A 22,412-nucleotide genomic window follows, 5' to 3' on the forward strand; every position below is an offset into this window, starting at 1 on the left:
ATTTAGCTTGACTGGATTTAGTGTAAGCAAGAAATAAAAATCCAGTTAGCCTTTTTGTTGTCTACAAAAGTTTAAGACAAGGATCTTGGGACATTTTGTGGTTTTCGTATATGTTTTAACCTCACAATGATCCAATCATATTTGTAAATATTTATATGCAAGGTTGCAAAGATGAACTCATTGCCATGAGAGTTATCTTCAAGCTACTTGGCCAATCCTTAAGGTACTTATTTCCTGTGTTATAAACATCAGAATGTAGTTCTCTACATGTCTGGAGTCCAAAGAACTTTCAACAAAAGCATCATGAGGTGGGAATGAGAAAAACACTTTTTCAGTTATTAAAAATGTTTCTGGATTATTAAATGAAAATTACCAAGAGCTACTAGCCTGGACCATTCTTACTCTGGATAACAGAATATATTCTAAATATGTTGTAATTGTCTTAAAAGTGGAGGCAAACACACACACACATACGCACACACAGACACACCCCTACCTCTCTCTCTGTCTTCCTGCATTTTTATCTATAGCCACCACAAAAAGACACACAATACCTCATCCTCTTATAGTTCTCTTGAACATTTGTTAAAATGTTAACCATTAGGGGTAAATGATGTACGACACAATGTGTGTTTTCAAATAACCCCATTAGGGTAGTGTGGTGAATTGATTAAGGACATAAGCCTTGAAGTTATAGACCAGGGTTTGAATAATGTTGCTGTCGCTTACTGTGTGACCTTGGCCAAATTATTTCATCTCGTGGAGCCTCACATTTATTTCCTGAAAACCAAAGTAACTTAATCATTGGATCACTGTGAGGTTTAAATCAAACAATACTTCCAAAGTGCCCAATAAAATCCCCAGTACTGTTGTAAGCACTTAATAATGTGGTTATTGGTATCCAAATGGTTTGAATTTTGTAACTATAGATACAATATCATATACATCACAGAAGAGCATCCCAGTATTTGTTTTTCATGGGCAAAACCAAAAAGTCTATCAAGGAAAGAAAACCACTTTTCCGAAAATGGAAGCAGAATCCAAAGACAGAACAAAGGAGCCCCAAAGAATGTGCAAACTAGAAATATGCAATTCTGTTACAAGGTCTGTGATTTACTTTGAAATATTGCCGCATAATCTGTGTCACATTATGTTTGCACCAGTTAAAGTTTAATTTTAGAGAAGTCAGCTGGCTTTATACCTGAAGGGCCACACTCCAGATGCAGCTCCTACAAGTCATGTCTCAATCAAAATTTGGTAGTTTGATAATTAGCATACCAGGAGACAAAATGGATTTTTATATATAGAAGCAGCGACTTATTATTAAGCATGGTGAATATTAGAAGTGGGTTCTCATTAGAAGAAAATAAAGGTATTCTAGTTGTGTGGATGTAGTGATCATATGTGTTGGCTAAAATTGCTTAAGAGATGCTCTCTATTCTTATAAGAAAAAGGTGTAGGAATCCACTGTGGTTGTACCCCTCACCTTTGTGGCTGGAGTCCTTGGCTCGAATCCTCATCAGTTCTGTGTCTAGTCATCAGTTTAGGAGAATTCTAACTACAGGGTACCTATCACTTAGTGATGCAGAATCCTGCCTCAGAACTTTTGTTGGTCTGTTTGGTGAAACCTTCACATGAGGGCAGAAAGCTGAAATTTCACTGAGGTTATCGAATATGTTGTAGGAAATTTTTCTGCATTCTTTGCTAATGAATATTTATCTAGTAAATATATCCATGTGTAGAAGAATTTGATTAGATACTCATTTTCATTATCAGTAGGTAGGAAGATTGTAGGCAGTAACTAAATACCAAAAAGGACTGCACGTATGTATATGACAAATGGCTAAGGTCACTTCACAACAAATAGTTCACAACCACCTCCTTCTTTTAAGGCCTCTCTATGATAGCCAAGGACTTGTGTAATGATTATCCAATCTCCTATATGGTTGCCCATTTACCAGATTGAAATATAGCAAGCAACATAGTGTAGTGGTTAAGAATGCAAGCTCTGCCACTTATTAGTCACACGATAATCAGCAAATTAGCAAATTGTTTATCTTCCTGTGTCTGAGCTCTTACATTGGACATAGATCATAGATCATGATGATGACTAAATAATATATATACAAAGCACTTATAAAAGCTTCTGCCACATCTTAAAAAGTGCTAGCTATTATTATTTCCAAATTCCCCTCCAGAGACTTGTTTGTGGACACTCTGTTTCTCAATTAAGGTCACTAAATTGTATCATGTCACAATTTTACTTGTGCCTTAAAAACCATCCAAGGGATTCTACTTGAACTCAGCCATGTGCCTTCATTGAGTTCATCATTTAGATGCATTTGTAGCTTGATCTAGAGTAAATGATCTTCAACTTGGAGGCTGGAGAAGTTGCAATTCCTTAGTTCCCTCCTTGGTACAGAAACAGCCATTCACTCATTTTTTTTTTTTTTTATAAAATTTCCTTTTCATTTGGAAATGTCCCTCTTGCACTTTAATCACGGAATGGCCCCACTTCTATGGTCTATCAGACTTCCTGTTCTCAATGAAAACAAAACAGACAATCTCGTCTCCCTGCCCCTACCTTGGACTCAGGTAGTGGTAGGTTTCAGGAGAAGAATCAGGGGTGAAGGGGAAAGAATGTGTAGTGAGAAAGTATATGAAAGGAGGTGTCCCTCTCCTCCCTTGGATTATAGTTCCATTGATTGGCAAGTTGCTCTCTTTCCTTTCCAGCAGGCTCTTTGAATTTGTTGTTTTAACTTCAAAGTTTTGGATTACTGGGTTTTGACCTATGTATGGCTTTAATAGGTGATCTTTTTGATACTGATAGTTATTTCAGATTCTGATATAGTGTTTCTTGTTTTATTCAAACTTAAAAGATTTTTGAAAGTAATTTATACTCATGGAAAAAATTCTAAAAATCCAGGAAATTAATACAGTGAATTTAAGTAATCACCAAGTCATGCATTTATTAAGGATATTTTTCTTCATTTACTTGACTGGTAAAGGGAAAGTAATGTGTATTGTACTTTGTGAATCTGCTGGGTATGGATGAGCCTCATGACATCCCTTTGAGATAGGTATTAATATTATCCCCCTTCTATAGATGTGAATACTGAAGTCTAAGAGTTTAATTTAAAGATGTTATTAATTAATTAATTAATTTCATTATTTGAGAGTGAGACAGAGAGAGCACGAGCACGAGGAGGAGCAGAGAGAAAGGGAGAAGGAGACCCCTGCTGAGCAGGGAGCCCAACACAGGGCTTGATCCCAGGACCCTGAGATCATGAACTGAGCCAAAGACAGATGCTTAACTAACTGAGCCACCCAGACACCCCAAATTCTGAGAGTTTAATCAGACAAAGACACAAGCTGTAAGTGACAAAGGGATTGTTTGAACTTTGAGCCCGTACCCCTACCATTGGGTCATGGTGCTTCCAAGAGGTCATGCACTCACACTTTGCATCTGGCAACATTACTTTCTCTAATATTAATTAATCCTACACTGGGTTTTCCCATTTTTCCTTTCCCACCCATTGATGAAGAGTCTGACAAAATTAATCACTCACTGTGGCTTCTGACTCAGCTGTCCACCTCTGAACAGCCCAGCAGAGATTTTAAAACTGACTGCTCAAGATAGCAGCAGTGTGTCCTCACCATAGGGCTTTCTGCCATACTCCATTCCAGGAGGCACAAAACCAAAGCCTTGAAACCCACGGGAAAAGGCCAGTATTCTAAAAATACATCGTCAACTGAAAGAGTGTGAGCTGTTTTTCAGGTAGTGCTGAAATGGGCTATTGCAAGTATTTGTTAGGAATGTCAGACTTTCAAAAATGATAAAAATGCAGACTTGAATTTTGCCAGAGAGAATTGGGTTTAGAGGATTGTGGGAATTACTAAGAAAAAGATACGCTTTAAGTGACCAGCTTTTCACACATCCTCTTTGACAGTGATTGGTACTTCAGCTTCTAAAGTAGTTAACCAAAAGTCCTCAGTTATTTTTAATACAATGAACCCTCCAATCACTGATTTGTCAGAACTGAGGGAAATAGCATGGTGTGTTGATTTCAGGCAGCTCCAGAACAATACAAAAATGTCTGAGCTTGCAGAGCTGCTGTATGTCTTTGAAAATTTTTGATTATTTTATTCTTCTGTATATAAATGTGTTTATCATGGAAACATCAAATAATACAGAAACATACAAAGAAGAAAGTAAAGTTTATCTGAAAACTCACTACAAAGAGATAGCTAAAGCACTGTTTACATTTTGACCTATCTCAGTGTGAGTTTTATCTTTTGGAACTTCCTAATTCCCCCTTTGTCTGCTATAGTACTCATTAATTTGTTCAAGAAACATTTATTTGGTACTTGTTATGTGTGAGTACTATCAGGTCCTGAGAAGGTAACAACCACATGATAGACTAAGGAACACCGACCATTAAATACAAATCAGAATACAAAGCTGGGATAAATGTTGTCTTATTCATGTTTATATCTTCATTTTCTCAGAGTAGAGGAGGCAGGAGGAAGATGGTAAACAGATATTTGCTGAATGAACAAATGACCTTTTGAATCAATGGATTAATAAAAATGTGTTAAGTACGAACAGAAGTAGCTCATGGAAGCACTAGAGAGGAGCACATAAATATGGCCAGCAGAAGTTTTTGGATGTCATGTCCAAACTACAGATTGAGTGAGTAAGAATTAATCTAGCAGCTGGAGTAGCATATGCAAAAGCCATGGTACATCAAGGGAAATACAAGGAATTCAGTGACTGGAGCTTAGCGTTATTGTAGGAATGTGGCAAGAGATGAGTCTTGAATGATAATTGCGGTAAAGTCATGATAGGCCGTCTGTACCATCCATCTAACGAGCCTAGAGTTTATCTTGAAGCAAATGGAAATCCAAAAAAGGCTTTAGTTATTTTTTTTAAAGGCTTTAGTTATTAGAAGAATGGCAGAATGATTCCATATCAGGATTCTAAACTATGCCCTATTTTCCTGTGCCTTCATCTCTCAAAGCTCAAGAAATTACCTTTTTGAAAAAAAAAAATTTGTCTCAATCTCTTATAAACATAAGCTTAGTTATCTGAATCTACTGAAAATAAATTAGTTGGATGTAATCACATATTCTTAGACACATCCAAGTATAGGTAAGCCAGCTGCCTGAGGGGTTCTGAGGGAAGTCATCTGTGAAAAAGCGCCATAGTATTCATTGGGAAATTGCTCTCTGAGGGGCCTGAGGAAGTTGCCCATGAGCTGGTGCTACCAAACTAACCAAGCTAACCAAGGGAATATCGGGCAAAACTTTTGATGTGTGGGGCTTTGAAAAGATTCATGGGGGCTGCCAGAGGGAGCTGACATAGGATACTCACAATTCCTACCATCCTCTGGGCTCTGCTGAAGGTAGATGCTACTGCCAAAAATATTTTAGAAACACAGAAGAAGCCTTCTTAGATAAACACACCAGAACCAAAAAAAAGAAACTCCGTCCTCTTCCTATATCACTCCAGTACTCTCTATCTACAAAACTTAACATCATGCCACTTGGCAAAGAAGTATGTACAACTCTATTGTAAATAGAGGTTCCAATTCTACTATTGCAGAGCTAGCAATAAAGGATATCTGGAAATTTAGAGTCCACATCAGTAACTGCCACAGACAGCTTAAAAAAGAGATAAAGACAATTTGAAGAATTTAGAGGGGATATTGCAATGAGGATTTGTCCATCCTGAAAAGTTTTTATTTTGTTGATCTTATAAAGTAAAAAAATCAGAAATCAATGTCTAGGTCAATCATAAAACATATAAACTACAGACCTTCTCTGAAATAAACTGGACTCAAAAGTTACAAGATCAGTGTAAAAGTGAATGAAAAGTAGGTAAAACTTGAATAAAATTAAAGTCTAACTAGGCTTGATTTGCCTGGATCATTCAAGAGATACTTCTACCCTTGACCTTGGCATAAGGTGATTTCAGACTGATTGTATACTCAAAGAAACTGGTCATATATATAAAGCCCCTTAACTCTTTAGTGTTTTCACCCCATCCTCTTAAGACCATTATGGGCTCTCTTAGATTTTCCATCTCCCAGCAATGAACTTCATCATGTACCTAGGCAAGATTCTCATCCTCTAACTTATGGCAAAATCTGCAAATGGCCCCAGGAACAACTACATGCATGCATCTAACCTTAGAAAGATCCTTTCTAAATGAAAAATACTCAGAATGGTGCTATCCACAAACCAGACATTGGTAAAAGATAAGATCAGAGAAATTGAACATATAACAGTAGAAACTACTCAAAATCAAGCTAACAGAGGGGGAAAAACCTAAAATGTGAACATAGCATTAGTGACCTGTAGATAACAATTTGACCTACTTGAAATTGAAGTCCCAGAAGAAGAAGACAAGGTGGGGGAGAGGGAAAACTTGGGGAAAAAATGGCTTAAAGTTTTCCAAATTTGATAAAAACTATAAACACAAAGATCCAATAAGCTGAAAGAACTTCAGGCAGAATAAACTGCACTGGAGAACATTATAATCAAGAAACAGTTACTGAGAAAAATTAAAGAAGACCTAAATACATGGGAGAGAAAAAATATTCATGGGTTGGAAAACTCATTATTAAGACATTAGTCCTTTACAGATTGATCTAGAGATTCAGTTTAATCCCAAAATCTCAAAATACTTTCCTTTAGAAATTGACAAACTAATTGTAAAATTTGTGCAGACATGCAAATCAGCTAGAATTGCCAGAAGAATTTTGAAAAAGAAGTTCCAAGTTGGAGGATTCAAGCTTCCTGATTTTAAGACTTACTATAAAGTTAGTTGTAAATACAGGGTTATATTGGCATAAAATAGATATATGGAATACAATAGAAAAAGTTGAAATAGATACATGTAGGGTAAATTAACTTTGACAAGTTGCCAAGGCAGTCCAATAGAAGAATAATAGTCTTTTCAGCAAATAGTTCTCTAACAATTGTTAGCTTTAGACAAAAACATGAACCTTACCCTTTGCTCACAATATACACAAAACTCAAAATGGAATATAGATCTAAATGTAAAAGTTAAAACTATAAATCTTCTAGGAGAAAACAGTAATTTTAGTAATGTTGGTTTGTGGAAAGATTTCTTAAATACAAAGTACCAAAAAAACGTGAACTATCAAGAAAGTTCAAGAAATAGTGTTTCAACAAAATTTAAAATGTTTGCTCTTCAAGTGGTACTTACAAAAATGAGAAGGCAAGCCACAATCTTAGGGAAAATACTTGCAAAATATATATCTGACTAAGGCTTATACCTAGAATATACAAAGAACACTATGACTCAGTAAGAAGTATTCAAATAAGTCCATAAAAAATATGCAAAGACTTCGACACTGCACTAAAACAGATATGTAGAAGACAAGCATATGAAAAGATGCTCAACGCTATTAATCATCAGGACAATGAAAACCAAAACCACAATAAGGTATTACTGCATACTTTTTAGAACGAATGAAGCCAGACCAAAAAAAGAGTGCATATCTATTGATTCCACATATAGAAAATTATAGAAAATGCTAACAATTTGATAATTACAGGAAGCAGATCAGTTGCTCTCTAGAGTTGTGGGAGGAAGACGGGTAGGGAGCAAGGAGGGAACTGAAAGAGAAAATATAAAACTCACAAGGAAACTTTGGGATGATGGATATGTTTATGATGATGATTATGGTGATGGTTTCAAGGGTGTGTACCTATGTCAAAATGAATCCAATTTACAGGGTATGTGCAGTTTATTGTATATTAATTGTACCTCAATACACCTGTAAAAATAGACAAGACTAAATTATATTAAATACACAGATGTGCCCATAGATGATAAAACTATGAAAACGTTACATACATAGATAGTGAAACTAAAAGAGTGAGTTCATGATGATTCTGACAATTCAGGACAGTGTTTAGCTTGAGTGGAGGCAGACTGGTGGGTGCAGTGAAGGAGGAAAAGATTTATGATCAAAGAGCAATACATGGTAGCTTACAGGAGGCCAGTGATACTGTACTACTTCATGGCTTGGATATGATTCATGAGCGCTTTCCTTGTAAGGTGTGTTTATTTGTGTGCATATTAAACATATTTCTTTTTTTAATGTTTTTATTTAAATTTAATCACCCAACATACAGTACATCATTAGTTTTAGATGTGGAGTTCAGTATTCATCAGTTGCTTATAACACCCAGTGCTCATCACATCACATGCTCTCCTTAATATGCCTTTACTTTAGTTATATTTCATATGCATAAGGGTTGAAGAATGAAAGGAAGAGTAAAATGAGGTGAGGGAGGATGGGAGATGGAGCAGAAGAAGGAAGAAGAAAGAAAGGAGAGGATGAAAGAGAAAGAAAAGAAAGGAAGATAAGAAAGGCAGGCAGGCAGGCAGGTAGGAAGGAATAAACAGATGGCGAAGTGGAAAGAACACCCAATTAAGTACATGGAGACCTGAGTTGCAGTTATGTTTCTGCCCATGACTGAAAGGAGTATGGGAAGTCAGTGAAAACCCCAGGCCTTGTTAGTTTCCCCACTTAAGGTTTATTAGACACTGAATGAAACAGTCTGAAAAAAGTAATTTCTAACAGCTCTTCCATCATTTTAAATCTTTAAGATCAATCCCCCAGCAGATAATGAAAAATGGGCTAATACTGCTACTCAGATCAGAGGCAAAAAGCCTCATAAATACAAAGGAATTAGTTATTGATTATAAAAGCTTGTCACCAGCGAAGGGCAGAGGCCCCCCTCATCCATGTGGTGTAAGAGAAGGGCAATTTCACGAGCCTTTGCCTCTGTTCTGTCTTCAGTGCTGCAGTTGAAAGAAAATTTGGAGCATCTGGGACCAAGCCATGGCTTCCCTTCTCAATAGTTGTGTGGTCATTCTAAGCCACATTTTCTTCTTTGCAAAGCAAGTATAATAATACTAACACTTTCATAGTGCTTTCTATGTATAAGCACTGTTCTAAGCTCTTTACATACATGTTTACTCATTTAATTCTCACAGCACCTTTGGGGTAAATACTATTATTATCCCCATTTCACAGGAAAGGAAACTGAGGCTAAACTGGTGGTGTGAGATTATTGTGAACATTACATAAAATTATGTATGTAAAACTACTTTCTGTACTTAAAACTGTATGTATATATATTTATAGAGTACTTTAAAAATATTCTAATATCAAGAGAATGAGAAAACAAGCCACAGACTGAGAGAAAATATTTGCAAAATATGTAGTTCATAAAGGACTATTATCCAAAATATATAAAGAATTCTTAAGGAGGGCACTTGTAGTGATGAGCAGTGGGTGTTGTATGTAATCACTAAATTCTATACCTGAAATATTATTATACTGTATGTTAACTAACTGGAATTTAATTAAAAACTTTAAAAAGAAAGAATTCTTAAAACTCAGTAAGAAAATAAAGAACCTGGGGTACCTGGGTGGGTGGCTCAGTAGTTAGCATCTGCCTTCAGCTCAGGTCATGATCTCAGGGTCCTGGGATTGAGTCCCACATTGGGCTTCCCTGTTCAGTGGGGAGCCTGCTTCTCCCTCTTCCTGTGCCCCTTCCCCTGCTTGTGTGCATGCTCTCCTTCTCAAATAAATAAAGAAAATCTTTTTTTTAATATTATTTATTTATTTTTTATTTATTGGACAGACAGAGATCACAAGTAGGCAGAGAGGCAGGCGGAGAGAGAAGGAAGCAGGCTCCCGGCAGAGCTGAGAGCCCGACGTGGGGCTCGATCCCAGGACCCTGGGATCACGACCTGAGCCGAAGACAGAGGCTTTAACCCACTGAACCACCCAGGTGCCCCATAAATAAAGAAAATCTTAAAAAAGACAGAAAGAGCCAATTAAAAAAAATACACAAAAGCTCTAAATGAACAGACACCTCACCAAAGAGGATAAGAAATAAGCATATGAAAAGATGCTCACCACATGTCATTAGGGAAAAGCAAATTAAAGCAGCAATAAGATAGGGGCGCCTGGGTGACTCAGTCCGTTGAGTGTCTGCCTGTTGGTTTCAGCTTAGGTCATGATCTCAGGGTCTTGAGAAAGCCCCACATCAGGCTATGTGCTCAGCACAGAGTCTGCTTGAGCTTCTCTCTCTCTCTCTCTCCCTCCACCCCTCCACCCCACTCACAATCTTTCTCTCCAAAATAAATAATTAAAAAAAAAAAACAGTAGTAAGATAACACTATACACCCATTAGATGGCAAAAATCCAAAATACTGACAACACTAAATGCTGGAGAGGATGTAGAGCAACAGGAACTTTTACTCTCTGTGGGTGGGAATGCAAAATGGTATGGTCCACTCTGCAAGATAGTGTGGTGACTTCTTACAAAACTAAATATATTCTTACCATATACTCCAGCAATCAAGCTCCTTGGCCCAAATGAACTGAAAATTTACACTTACATAAAAGCAAGCACACAATATTTATAGCAGCTTTAAAAAAAAAAAGATATTATTTGTTTATTTGAGAGAAAGACAAAGAGAAAGAATGAGCTGAGAGAGGCACAGAAGGAGAAGCAGACTCCCCACTGAGCAGGGAGCCCAATGTGGGGCTCAATCCCAGGACCCAGGGATCATGACCTGAGCCAAGCAGACATTTAACTGACTGAGCCACCCCAGTGCTGCAACAGCTTTATTCATAATTGCCAAAACTTGGAAGTACCCAAGATTTCCTTGAGTAAGTGAATGGATGAATAAACAGTGGTGTATCCATACAATGGAATATTAGCACCAAAAAGAAAGGAGCTATCAAGCCATGAAAAGACAAGGGGGAAACTTAAGTGTATATAATTATGGGAGAAAGCCATTAATACTATATGATTCTGACTATAATGATATTCTTGAAAAGGCAAAATTATGAAGAGAGGAAAGACAGTGGTTGCCAAGGGTTGTAGGGAAGGAAGGGATGAATAGGAAGAGCACAGAGGATTTTCACAGCAGTGGATTTATTCTGTATGATACTGTGATCGATATATCATTGTCCAAGCCCTTAGAATACACAACACCAAGAGTGAATTCTAATGGAAACTGTGGATTTTTCCTGATTATGATATGCTCAATGCAGGTTAATCAGTTGTGGCAAATGTACCAGCCTGGAGGGAGACATTGATAACGGGAGAGGCTGTACATGTGTGGAGGCAGGGTATGGTAGTCCCCATAACTTCCTTACAATTTTGCTGTGAAAACAAAACTCCTCTAAAACAATAAAGACTTAAAAAATGACTATAATGCCACCCTCAAGGGTGCATTTCAGCACATAGAAGGGATAGATCCCTTGGTCTATATTAAATTTGAATCTTATAAATTTATGTAATACTCAAAACACATGTTTGCCAATCATCGTATCATTACTTAGGATTTAAATCTACCTGCTCTAAATGGAGGTATACACTTGACTGCACCAAGGGGAAAAAAAGTACATATTCGAACTGTGTTTTTACCTTACAAGAGACAGGAGAGTATCTAAAAACCAAACCAAAACAAAACAAAAGACAAAACAAAACAACAAAACAACTTGAAGGCAGATGATATCCTAGGAAAAGACTGTGCTAATACAAAATTCTAGCACTTGTATTGCCCGTTAGAGATAAATCCAGCATGTGTCAGCTTATATTTTCCTGTCAATAATTGACAGTGCAGAGGTTGTTAAAATGACTGTATATCTTTATTAGATGTGTAAATGTAATTTAAATATTATTCTGGGTGCATTTTTTAAGTGAGAAGAAAATGAGGACTGTAGCCTCATCTGAAAAATCTGTAATACACGGAATTATGAGCCACATAAACTCAACATGAATATTTATTATGAGCATTTATTATAAGCATGAACATCTGCTTGAATACAAAATATGTGGCTTAAGCAGATTCAACATGAAAAATATTGCAATTAAAACTAAAAACATTTGAGAAGTACACTGTCTTGAAAGCAATAGATTTTATTTGCAGATGGTTGATAAGGTTGTAAACAGTGTATGATAAGTGGCAAAGAACAACAAAAGAAATAGTTTGCTGAAATTAGAAAATACTAATGAGAAACGTGTAAAGAATTGTACATCTTTCGTTCATATTGCTCCAGCCAACACTTAGAGCAAAAAGATACTTGAGTAAAAAAATTTGATAAGACAGAATATTGAGGAATTATTTAAAAGAGCAAATTATCAGACCAATTTTGACTTTGTCTCCATTCTAAAATTATGTTTTTAATTTATAGAACTTAAATTTTTCCATTCAGAGATTTATATCCCTCCAGATCTTTATAAATCTAAAATTTTCAAATCTTATTTCTTTTTTCTAAATTAAACTCGACTTTTCAGGAAAATTGAAAAGTACAGAAAAGCATAAAAAAGAAAACACCTATAGCACTCATAACATGGTATGATATATTATATTATATCATGTAAGTTTTCTTACATAGTCATGGAAAACATCTTAATCTTAATAATTTTAATTCTCTTGAGTTTTTTTGCTCACCGGAAGATACCAGTTGAATGAAAATGAGTCTAACTGACTTATCTGCAAGAAAATTCTGGGTTCGCAAGACTCCAGAGTTCTATCTTCTTTTTCTGAGAATCCACAGAATGTTGAGAGTTTTCTAGAACAAGAAGTTGTTTTGTATTCCAATGTACTGTCTAAATTTTCCACTAGGAAGATAGGATTGGAATATCATGGCTAGAAATCCTTAAAGGCCTAGAAATGTGCTACTAAAATTTAGAGTACACATTGAATATGCCAGAAGAAATAGAATTCTTAATCAAAACTGAATAACCCAGAAAAGCAATTACAGGTGTCTTGCTGTGGCTTAAGAAGGTAACTGAAGTGAACCCAACAATATCAACCATATAGGACACACAATGGGAGGCAGGAAGTGGTTGTTGGTTAGTCTTGCCTTCTTGGAACAATAGCCGCTCATTGGTCAAGTTCCTATTTAAAGTTGAATCCTCCTATTTCATTCTTCCCTTCACTGCACCCCACCCCTCGCAGTTCACATAATACTTAAACCTTGCATTTTGTCTGTACTGCAAAATAGCCTTCGCTTGCACCAACCAATATTTCTCTGTTTTAATTTCACATGTGAATCAGGCTTTTTTTTTTTGAATCAGGCTTTTTTAAAAAATGGGTTTCATGTCTACTATAGTTATATAAAAAGTGTGCCCCCCTTTTTTTGTGAATCCAGGACACTTAGTGACAGATTCTGCAAACACCTACCTGCTTTGTTTTGACCGTTGTTCTGGGAACTGAGGATCAAGTGGTGAAGAGAGATGATGTCCCTTCTTCTTGGAGCTTGCACTCTGTGAGTAGGGAACGGAAACACATACATACGTGCATGCACACCTAAGTATTTCCATTAGCTCCAGGTGCAGAAACACTGAACAGAATGATATGATAGAAGTGGTGGGGCTCCTTTTCTTGGGATGGTTCTCCTGTGCAGTGAGGTGAATTTTATGGTCATTGCTCAGATGTGTGCTCAGCTCCGTGGGCCTCAGAGCAGATGTCCAACCTGTCTGAGCCTAGAGATAGGACTGCTCTCTCTGGAGGTCCAGAACAGCTCACTGGAGCCTTTGTTTCTTTTGCTTCTAATTCTTTTTCAGTATGAGATGTTTCCAGACTCTGGGTTCATGCTTATTTATACATAGGTGTATCTACACCTGGTATATTTGACATTTATCCTATTTAACATCAGCATCAAACGTGTGTTTGAACATTCTTGCTATGCTCCATTTAGCTTGCACTTTTATCCGGTTTGGGGCTATGGGATTAATGTGATTAAAGGTGAATTCACAACTAAAACACCCCAGAAACAGAGCAGAGATTGTGATTCCTATTTTCCTTTTTTTTACTTCTTTCTTTTCTTTTACCTTTATGTCTACACATCTTGAAATTAACTCCAAAATATGAGAAATTCAAATGATCTTCCATGTTGGCACCTTCAGAGCAAACATTAGCTGCCCACATAGAAAGAAATCCTGATGTTTTCCCCTAGGGAACCACAGGGAAATGTGAGAGAATCTGGTGCTCAGCCTATCAACTAGAATCCCTTACATTAAAATCCGTTTTCATATTACCTCATTCATGAAGTCATTGATCTTTTTAAGGTTGATTTTATTCCAGAAAGATTGAGGGTCAATACTTTCCCTCCTTGTTTTTATAATATTATAGTTGGGGGACCTGGGTGGCTCAGTGAGTTAAGCAATTGCCTTTGGCTCAAGTCATGATCCTGGGGTCCTGGGATCGAGCCCTACATTGCGCTCCCTGCTCAGCGGGGAGTCTGCTTCTGGCTCTCCCTTGGCCCTTCCCTGCCCAGCTCATACTCACTGGCTCTCTCTCTTTCTCTCTCTCAAACAAATAAATAAAATCTTTTAAAAAGATAAAATAGTATTTAAAAAACTCAACTCTTTGTGAAGGCTTTTTTTTCTCCATGCCTGCTATAAACCTTTCAGGAAATAATAGTTGTCCACTTGCCCATTTGTCTTGAGTCAACATTAGTTTGCTAGTCTGCTGTGGGGGTACAGAAGCATAAAATAAGGAGTATGTTTCTTCAGAAACTTTTTTTTTTTTAAGATTTTATGTATTTATTCATGAGAGACAGGGAGGGGGGAGGGAAATGCAGGACTCGATCTCAGGACCCTGGGATCATGACCTGAACCAAAGGTAGACGCTTAACCAACTGAGCCACTCAGAGGCCCCTTTCAGAAACATCAGATGTTAAAATAAGGTGTAAAAAAAAAAGAGAGAGAGACGTAGGCAAAGAATATCCAACTCAAGCTATGCTCCTTGGGATATTTAAAAAGCTTCAATTAAATTACTAGAAAAGATTTCTGGTATATTAACAGTTTTCAGGTCAAATTTTAACCTAATGTCAATATTTATAGCCTCTGAGAAGGTACAAATGAATACATCAGTTAAAAAGTATAAGAACTGTCGCACAATTTTAATATAAATACTCTCACCCAGAAAGTTTAAATCTGATAATTTCTCTATGAGCTTTTACATGTGGTGTGGGGTCACAAAAATCACACTGTGACAGAAAAGTGTCGATAGCACATTTCAGTTACACTTCCTTGTTCACTATATATATTAAAATATTCGTGGAATTTTAAGACATTTTGAGGTCTGGCCCCAAGTGTTTGCACAGAGAAATGCAGAAACATAGGAGATTCTATTTGCTGGAATACCAGTAGCCAAAGTTTGGTGTGTGAATTATAGCATGCCCTGCCCATACCTACAGTTTTATATTTTAAAGTAGTTTGTCTGCTGAGAATGAGGTAAAACACATTTTTCACCTCAATAGATGAAAGGCCAAATTTACTTACAAATTCCTCCCTGATTCAATTGCAAACATCATGTAAGATTCCCCAGATATTCTACCATATGTTTCATCACCTTTTACTTTTTATTTAAAAATAAAATGTGTCATAATCCTTTCAAAATTACTTCATACTGTGCTTTCTCCTAGAAAATGGCTGTGAAGTTATTACCTCCACCTGTTCTGCCAAGCTGGGAGGTAGTGGCTTTAGGCCAAAATTATAACAAAGCTTAAAAAGTTTCAGGTAACTCCTAACTGCTGGCATGTTGCCATTACAATCTTTTCCCCCTTTTTATCAGTGCCTAAATCTCCAACCAACCTGCCAAGACACTAACACTGCTTTTGACACAAAGAGAGTTCTTTCCTTAAAAAGTGGGAAATTTTGTTTGAAATCCAAGGAATCTAACAAGGAATCTCTCCTCAAATCAAGGAAATCACAACCAAAATGTGAAATGTTAAAAAAACAAAACAAAACACATTCCTACCTTTTTTCAAATTCAGAAGAGACTGAGTCTAAAACACAGAAGAATTTAGCGATAAGTATGTGTGTTAATTTAGACTAACAGTTTTAAGTGTGCAAGGTCTACCTATTTCTTTGGCAAATCTCCAAGCCAAAGGATATATTCATTGTATCTCTTGTGCTGGTGTTGTAAATTTTCATAGGGTTTTTATCTCCAGCATGACCCAAAAGGAGAAACAGAGAATGACGTATCCCCACAAAGAAAGTCTCAAAAGAGTCCAGACAAATTGCAAATCGCTAGCCCACAGCACACAAGTGTGCATACACATTAACCCTGAAATTTTGCTCCAGTTTCACAGTTTTATTTACTTTCTGAAAGACCAAGGCATCTGATCACAGAATATTAATCCCACCCTCATGTATTAACCAAGGAGTTAGTTTTGTCATGAGGAAAAACAATTTTTTCCTTTAAGAAAAATGAAACGCACATAGTTTTAAATGTAGTTATTCAGAATTAGAACTTTAACTTGTAAAGAGCATAGTTGTTGTAAGATGCTTCACTCATATGTGGTATTTTTAGTTACTCCTTAGGGACAGTCCTGACATTGGGCCCCTTAGCTGTTATCTCCCTGCTCTGTCATTCTATACACCAGACACCTTGAGTGAGGCCAACAGCACAGGCACTCTGAGAGGTTAGGAGTCACAGATTCCGTATTTTAATCACTTACATCACCCTGCTTGACATGCCCAACTTCTCACCCCATAGCCTGGACCCAGTTGCAGATGGACTCAGCCCTGGCATACTGACAGAAGGATTTTACCACCCAATTGTCCTTCCCTTAAGAGAATCACGGTCATTTTCTGTTGATGGTAACAGGTACCCCGGCAGTCTCTTCCCAGTCTGTTCTATTCTGCCTTATGGGAAGGTCTTCAAAATTCACCCTCCAAGCTCCATTACCTGTGGTAAGCCTAGTCTAGTTGACTTAAGCAGCTCCTTCTTTGCCTCTAGCACAGTATTTGGCTGGTAAATAAATTCCCCAGTCTAATTTCATGTGACAGCCTTTTGCTCAGTAGCTGGTCCCATTTGGAGAAATGCTGTTTGCGTTTTCTTCTTTATTTTCCAGCTGCCAGCAATTCTTTTCAGGAGGTCAAGCTGTCATTTATTTACCTTTAGCTCCAAGAGAAATTGAAAAGAAAGTTTACACTAATTATCCACTGTTTTTGAAGGTCTTCTCATCGTCAATGTCCTAAATTTCTTTCTCTCCTTTTTAGTACATTTTGTCTCCTTTATTAACTAGGCCATAAACATGGCCAGACTTTTCATGATCTCTTTATCCTGGTCCTCTGTATTTGCATCTTTTATTTTCATCCCTGCCTAGCAGTAAGATCTCTTTGCAAGGCAAATCATTGAATCTCACCTCCTTGTAAGATGAGCATGCACTTTCCTGGGTCTTAGTCTTTTTCCAGAAACTCTAGTGATAAAGACTGCTGGAACTTTCTGAAGACTTCCTAAGAGAAGGAAATTCCTCTGATCTCTAGTCTTACGTGCAGCAAACACTTTCTGGGTTATCCAGAGGCTTCCCGGGTCCTGTCCCCAGGACCAAGCTGTTAAGAAATTTTTCTCTGCCCATTGTGTTTGTAGGAACTCTTTAGCTTAAAATCTTAAAAAGTTTTAAAACTTTAGAGGTTTTGTCAGGGAAATCCTCTCTGAAGAGGTGACCTTCAGGCTAAGGCACAAATGCAAACAAGAAGCTAGGTGTGCAAAGATCTAAGGAGAAGCAGTGTTCTAAGCAAAAAGAACTTCAAAGGCAAAGGCCCTAGGATAGTGATGAACTTGGAATTTTGAGGAAATATATAGAACCATGGGACTGATGGTGCACTAAAGCCAAAGGAGGAAGAAATGTGAAGTGAGGCTGGAAGAAGAGGCAAGGGGCAGATATCACAGAGTTTAGCAAACTGTGGAAGGAGCATAAATTTTACTCTTCAGTGTGGTAGGAAGTCATTGGAGAGCTTAAAGCATGAGTAATACCATTTGACTTATGTTTTATTATTCTTTTTATTTCTTTTCAGCATAACAGTATTCATTGTTTTTGCACCACACCCAGTGCTCCATGCAATGCGTGCCCTCCATAATACCCACCACCTGGCTCCCCCAACCTCCCACCCCCCCACCCCTTCAAAACCCTCAGGTTGTTTTTCAGATTGATTTATGTTTTAAATAATCATTCAAGCAGAGCTGTGTGGAAAGTAGGCTAGAGATTTCATGAGCGGAAGTAGTGAGATCATTTTAAGATCATGGCCATAATCCAGGGAGGAGGTGATGCTGGGATCAGAGGGAGAGCAGTACAGATGGGGAGAAATGGTGGACTGGAGATCTGTATTGTATTTAGAGCTGTCAGACTCACACTGCTGTACTGATAAAGGGATGAGTGACAGATGACTTCCAGGTTTTCATCTTGAGCAAGAATAGGATTTGTTACTGAGACTGGGAAGAATCCCTAGAAAGAAACCGGGAAGGGAGTGGGAGCAGTTGGGATTTCTATTTTAGCCATATGGGACATACCTGTTAGCTATTCAAGTGGAGGCACTGAGTAAGTGTTGAAACATGTATGTGAGTATCAGGAGGGAGATCAGGCAAACTTGGAATTGTTGGTTTCTGGGATTTATTTAAAACCATGGGATGAGATCCCCTGTACTGTGTTGAAGGACAGGATAAGAAGCAGGCCCAAGACTGGACTTGGGAGCAGCTCATCTTTTATCTCCATGGGAGGAAGAGGAGTGTAGCATCCTGGGAAGGAGCTGTAGTATAGGAAGGAGATTGTTAATGTCACAAAAGCCAAAAGAAGAATGTTTTCAAGGAATTCTTAGTGAGTCTCTGGTTGAACCAAATGCCCAAATGCTCCTTTTGGTCTCCGTACTCAGAGAATAGGAATGAAACACCTTCTAGCCATCAGATATCTCTGATTCTAAAAGAGTTCTCTCCTTCTCAGAGGCTCACTGGGTATGTCTTGGGACCAGCCAGTGAACATTCCTTCTTGTAAAGGTCTTCTAGGTGAAATATTTTTAGTGGAAGTAAACTGACAACCAGAAGCCAGGATCCCATTGGAAGCCTCATTGGATTAGGGTGGTTGATGACAGAAGCCTAAGCAGCTGAAAGCATTGTCTCTGTGTGCCTCCTTCCCCTGCCCTCTCCCCCAAGACGTGGGCTTCCAGGTTTTGTGAAGGAGACAAATGCCTGTGAACCTCTGTTTTGTGGTCCTGATTTGTTCCACAGCCATGCTAGATCCTGGAAGGGCTGAAGCATCCCTCCACAGACCCCTGTTTGGTGAAGATGACTGGAAGAGTGAGTCACTTTGATTGGAGTTTTGAGAAATTAGTGATTTATAAGGATTTTTCATTTCTGATTTCCTTCATTCTTTCCAGAAACTACCAGCTGTGATTAAATTCGGTGGCTGTTTTTGTTTCTTTCAGGATTACTAAGGGGTAACCAGTCTTCTAGTGAGAGACCACCCCTTAATCAGCTGCATCTCGGGCACCTGGGTGGCTCAGTGGGTTAAGCCGCTGCCTTCGGCTCAGGTCATGATCTCAGGGTCCTGGAATCGAGTCCCACATTGGGCTCTCTGCTCAGCAGGGAGCCTGCTTCCCTCTCTCTCTCTCTGCCTGCCTCTCTGTCTACTGTGATCTCTCTCTGTCAAATAAATAAATAAAATCTTAAAAAAAAAATCAGCTACATCTCTGGGTTTATAATCCCAGCTCAGGGTATCTTGCCATCTCCTTTAGGAAGTGGTGGCTTAAAGAGACCCACCATTAACTGACTTTTTCTTACCCATCTTTAGAATGAGGAGGAAGGTCATCATATCAATTTGCAGAGACACCTGATAACAATTCATTGTTACAGATCAGTTGGCTACATAAGGCCCACTAGTTTTGGATGAACCTATCCTTTCAAGGGTTACGGAGTTGCCAGCTCCTCTTCTCATCCTCTACTTGGAAAATTTCTTTTTCAAATTACTGTTTGAGTCACTATCCCAGTTGCTGCTATGATTCATTCTACTCTGACGTGAATGGATGAGGCAGGCTATGACTTCCACTTTCTCTCTTTGCCTCTAATATCCATATGCATCTGGTTGTTATGCTCTTATGTCTTCATTTTTATATTTTCTGACAATACTCAGTGTCAGCAGGTGTCCTGCTCTTTTTACAGAAGATCGTTTTATTATGTGCATGTGGTTGTGTATGTGTGCATGTGTTTTGGGGGAAAATGGGACAGATACTGATTAGAAGGAAATCTCCCTTTTTCCTGACAGTTTGACGGTTAAACATAGCTATAAATATAAGTCCATTCACAGTGAGGTGTAGAAATCTTTGCCCACTTCCCTTTCACTGCTGCCCAGGAGGAAAGCTAGGGTTAAAGCAGTGATGGGCATATGACTGGGAGGAAAACAGAGTGATGATGGTATTTTAATACATGATTCATTTTCTGGTATGAATGTGAGGAACTCCAGGTCCTAGAGGACAGGACACGTTGTTCCAGTGTCTACTCCTGTCTACACCTGCTAAGTCTAGAGTTCTGTGTTTAGGAAAATGAGAGCACCAATTCCCCTCCTCATAATGTCTCCAAGTGGTCTTCCTGATACACCTGGAAAAACAAAATCACTGAGACAAGAGAAAGGATGCTGTCACCTAAGAAGCACCACAGGCCCTGAAGCAGTAATTTCAAAATGTTAGCAGGGTCTTTGTGTTAATAGGAGACAAAGCTGCTTTTGTTTTCTGGTTGAAGGAGGGGTGTGTTTATTGTTTTGTTGGGTTTTGTTTTGTTTTTTTGGCTTAAGGTGCAGATAAACTTTGAAAGAAAGAACAGAGAGACAAGCTCATTCACTTTGCTGCGATTATCTCCACTTTCAAGGGACTGAAAGTTTTCACAAAGGAATCTTATAGATGAGCCTTTTGGTAGTTGATGTGCTGATGGAATGCTTGCACTTCTCTGTCTTCCATGATGAACCACCCTAATCCAGCTTTACATTTCAACTCAACTGATTCCTCGCTTTCTGTCCTGCTGTCCTGTACCCAGACAGACCTTCTTTTCACGGAGTTATTTGGATGTATGCCCCAACTGTAAAGCCTCACCAGCTTTCATGTGGCTGTTATGTGGGTTATTGGACTTTAGCTTTCAGGACAAACCCCCCTCCTTACTCTGCTTTGGGACCCTGGGGCTGAGATCCATAAATCACACTGTGATATTTTATTTTATTTTATTTTATTTTTTGCCATTAAGCTCTCTGTGTGGTTCTTTGCTAGAAACTAGAAGAAGAAGGGAGAAGAAAGTTACTCCTCCCCACGTTGCTTCCTGTTGCTGTTGACGTCACTCCAGAATAGGTTCTTCATACAGCAGTTGGTTTCACACCAGCAGTTTCTTCAGAAACACCCTGGCTACCCTCCATGGGAGAAGCCAGCTCCAGCCCGCAGCCCCTCTCCTCCCAGGTGTGGTCCCAGTTCTACAGGACTCCTCCTCCAAGCTTTTCATCCCACTCTCTTCCCTCATTCCCAGGGGTGGTAGCTGCTTGCTTGTTTACTCCCTCTGTGAGTCCTCACCGTATCCCTTCTGTCTTTGAAATTCTCTAAAACTTGCTTCACAGTTGTCTGTATTAAGTTGCCTGTTAAGATACCTATGTGGTTTCAATGTCCTGAGTGCACCCCTCCTGCAGTCAGACTTCTCCCTTCGTGTCCCACTTCAAAACTGTCCTGTGAGTTCGACCCAATAGGACCCAGGCCAGTGGATGGTGGAGTTCCATGTGAAGGCAGGAGACTAGGTGTAATGGCCTCTCCATACCCGTCTCAGCATGGATATCACATCTATGCATGGTCATTTGTATCCCTAGGGCAATGTTTGAAAATTGTATGAACCTGAATACAATTTATCCATAATCTCCCAGGACTGTCCACATTTCCCTTTCAAACCTCAGGCTTCTGGGAAGTTAAACATTGTGCTGAGAAACTATACTGCCCCAGAAGTAAGTCATATTTAAAAAGCCAAGCAATTCCTTGGGAATGAAGCAGTTGAAGGCTAAATGAAGACAAATGCGTTGCTTACGCTTGGGAGATTTATATAGTATACACGTGGAAAATTTAGGTTCTTTCCAAGGAACTGGTGGGTTTTGTAAAGTGTGTATAAATTTTCAACTTAGACCTTGATATGTTGATATATGACTGAGAGATTTTTGTAAATAGCTATACTCAGGTCACAATTTTTAGCTTAACCTACTCTAATTTTGGTTCACTATAAAAAGCAGAGTTTGCTCAGAGCTTTCTTTATTTGCATTAGTTCCCAGAGACACATTTATTGAAAAATTTTCGTCATTTGTCAAATGCCCACTGGATTCTTGAGAAGCGTTAGCATCCTTCATCTTTCTGATCAGGAGAGGGGGAGAGGCATAGCTGTGGGAGAATGTCTGCTCCAACGGTTCCTGCAGCAGGGACAGGGCCGAAGAGAAGCAGTGCTGCTGCATCTCCACTTTTTTTATTTTTTTAAAGATTTTATTTATTTATTTGTCAGAGAGAGTGAGCACAGGCAGACAGAGTGGCAGGCAGAGGCAGAGGGA

Source organism: Martes martes (genome assembly GCF_963455335.1).
Source record: "Martes martes genome assembly, chromosome: 3".
Lineage (NCBI taxonomy): Eukaryota > Metazoa > Chordata > Mammalia > Carnivora > Mustelidae > Martes > Martes martes.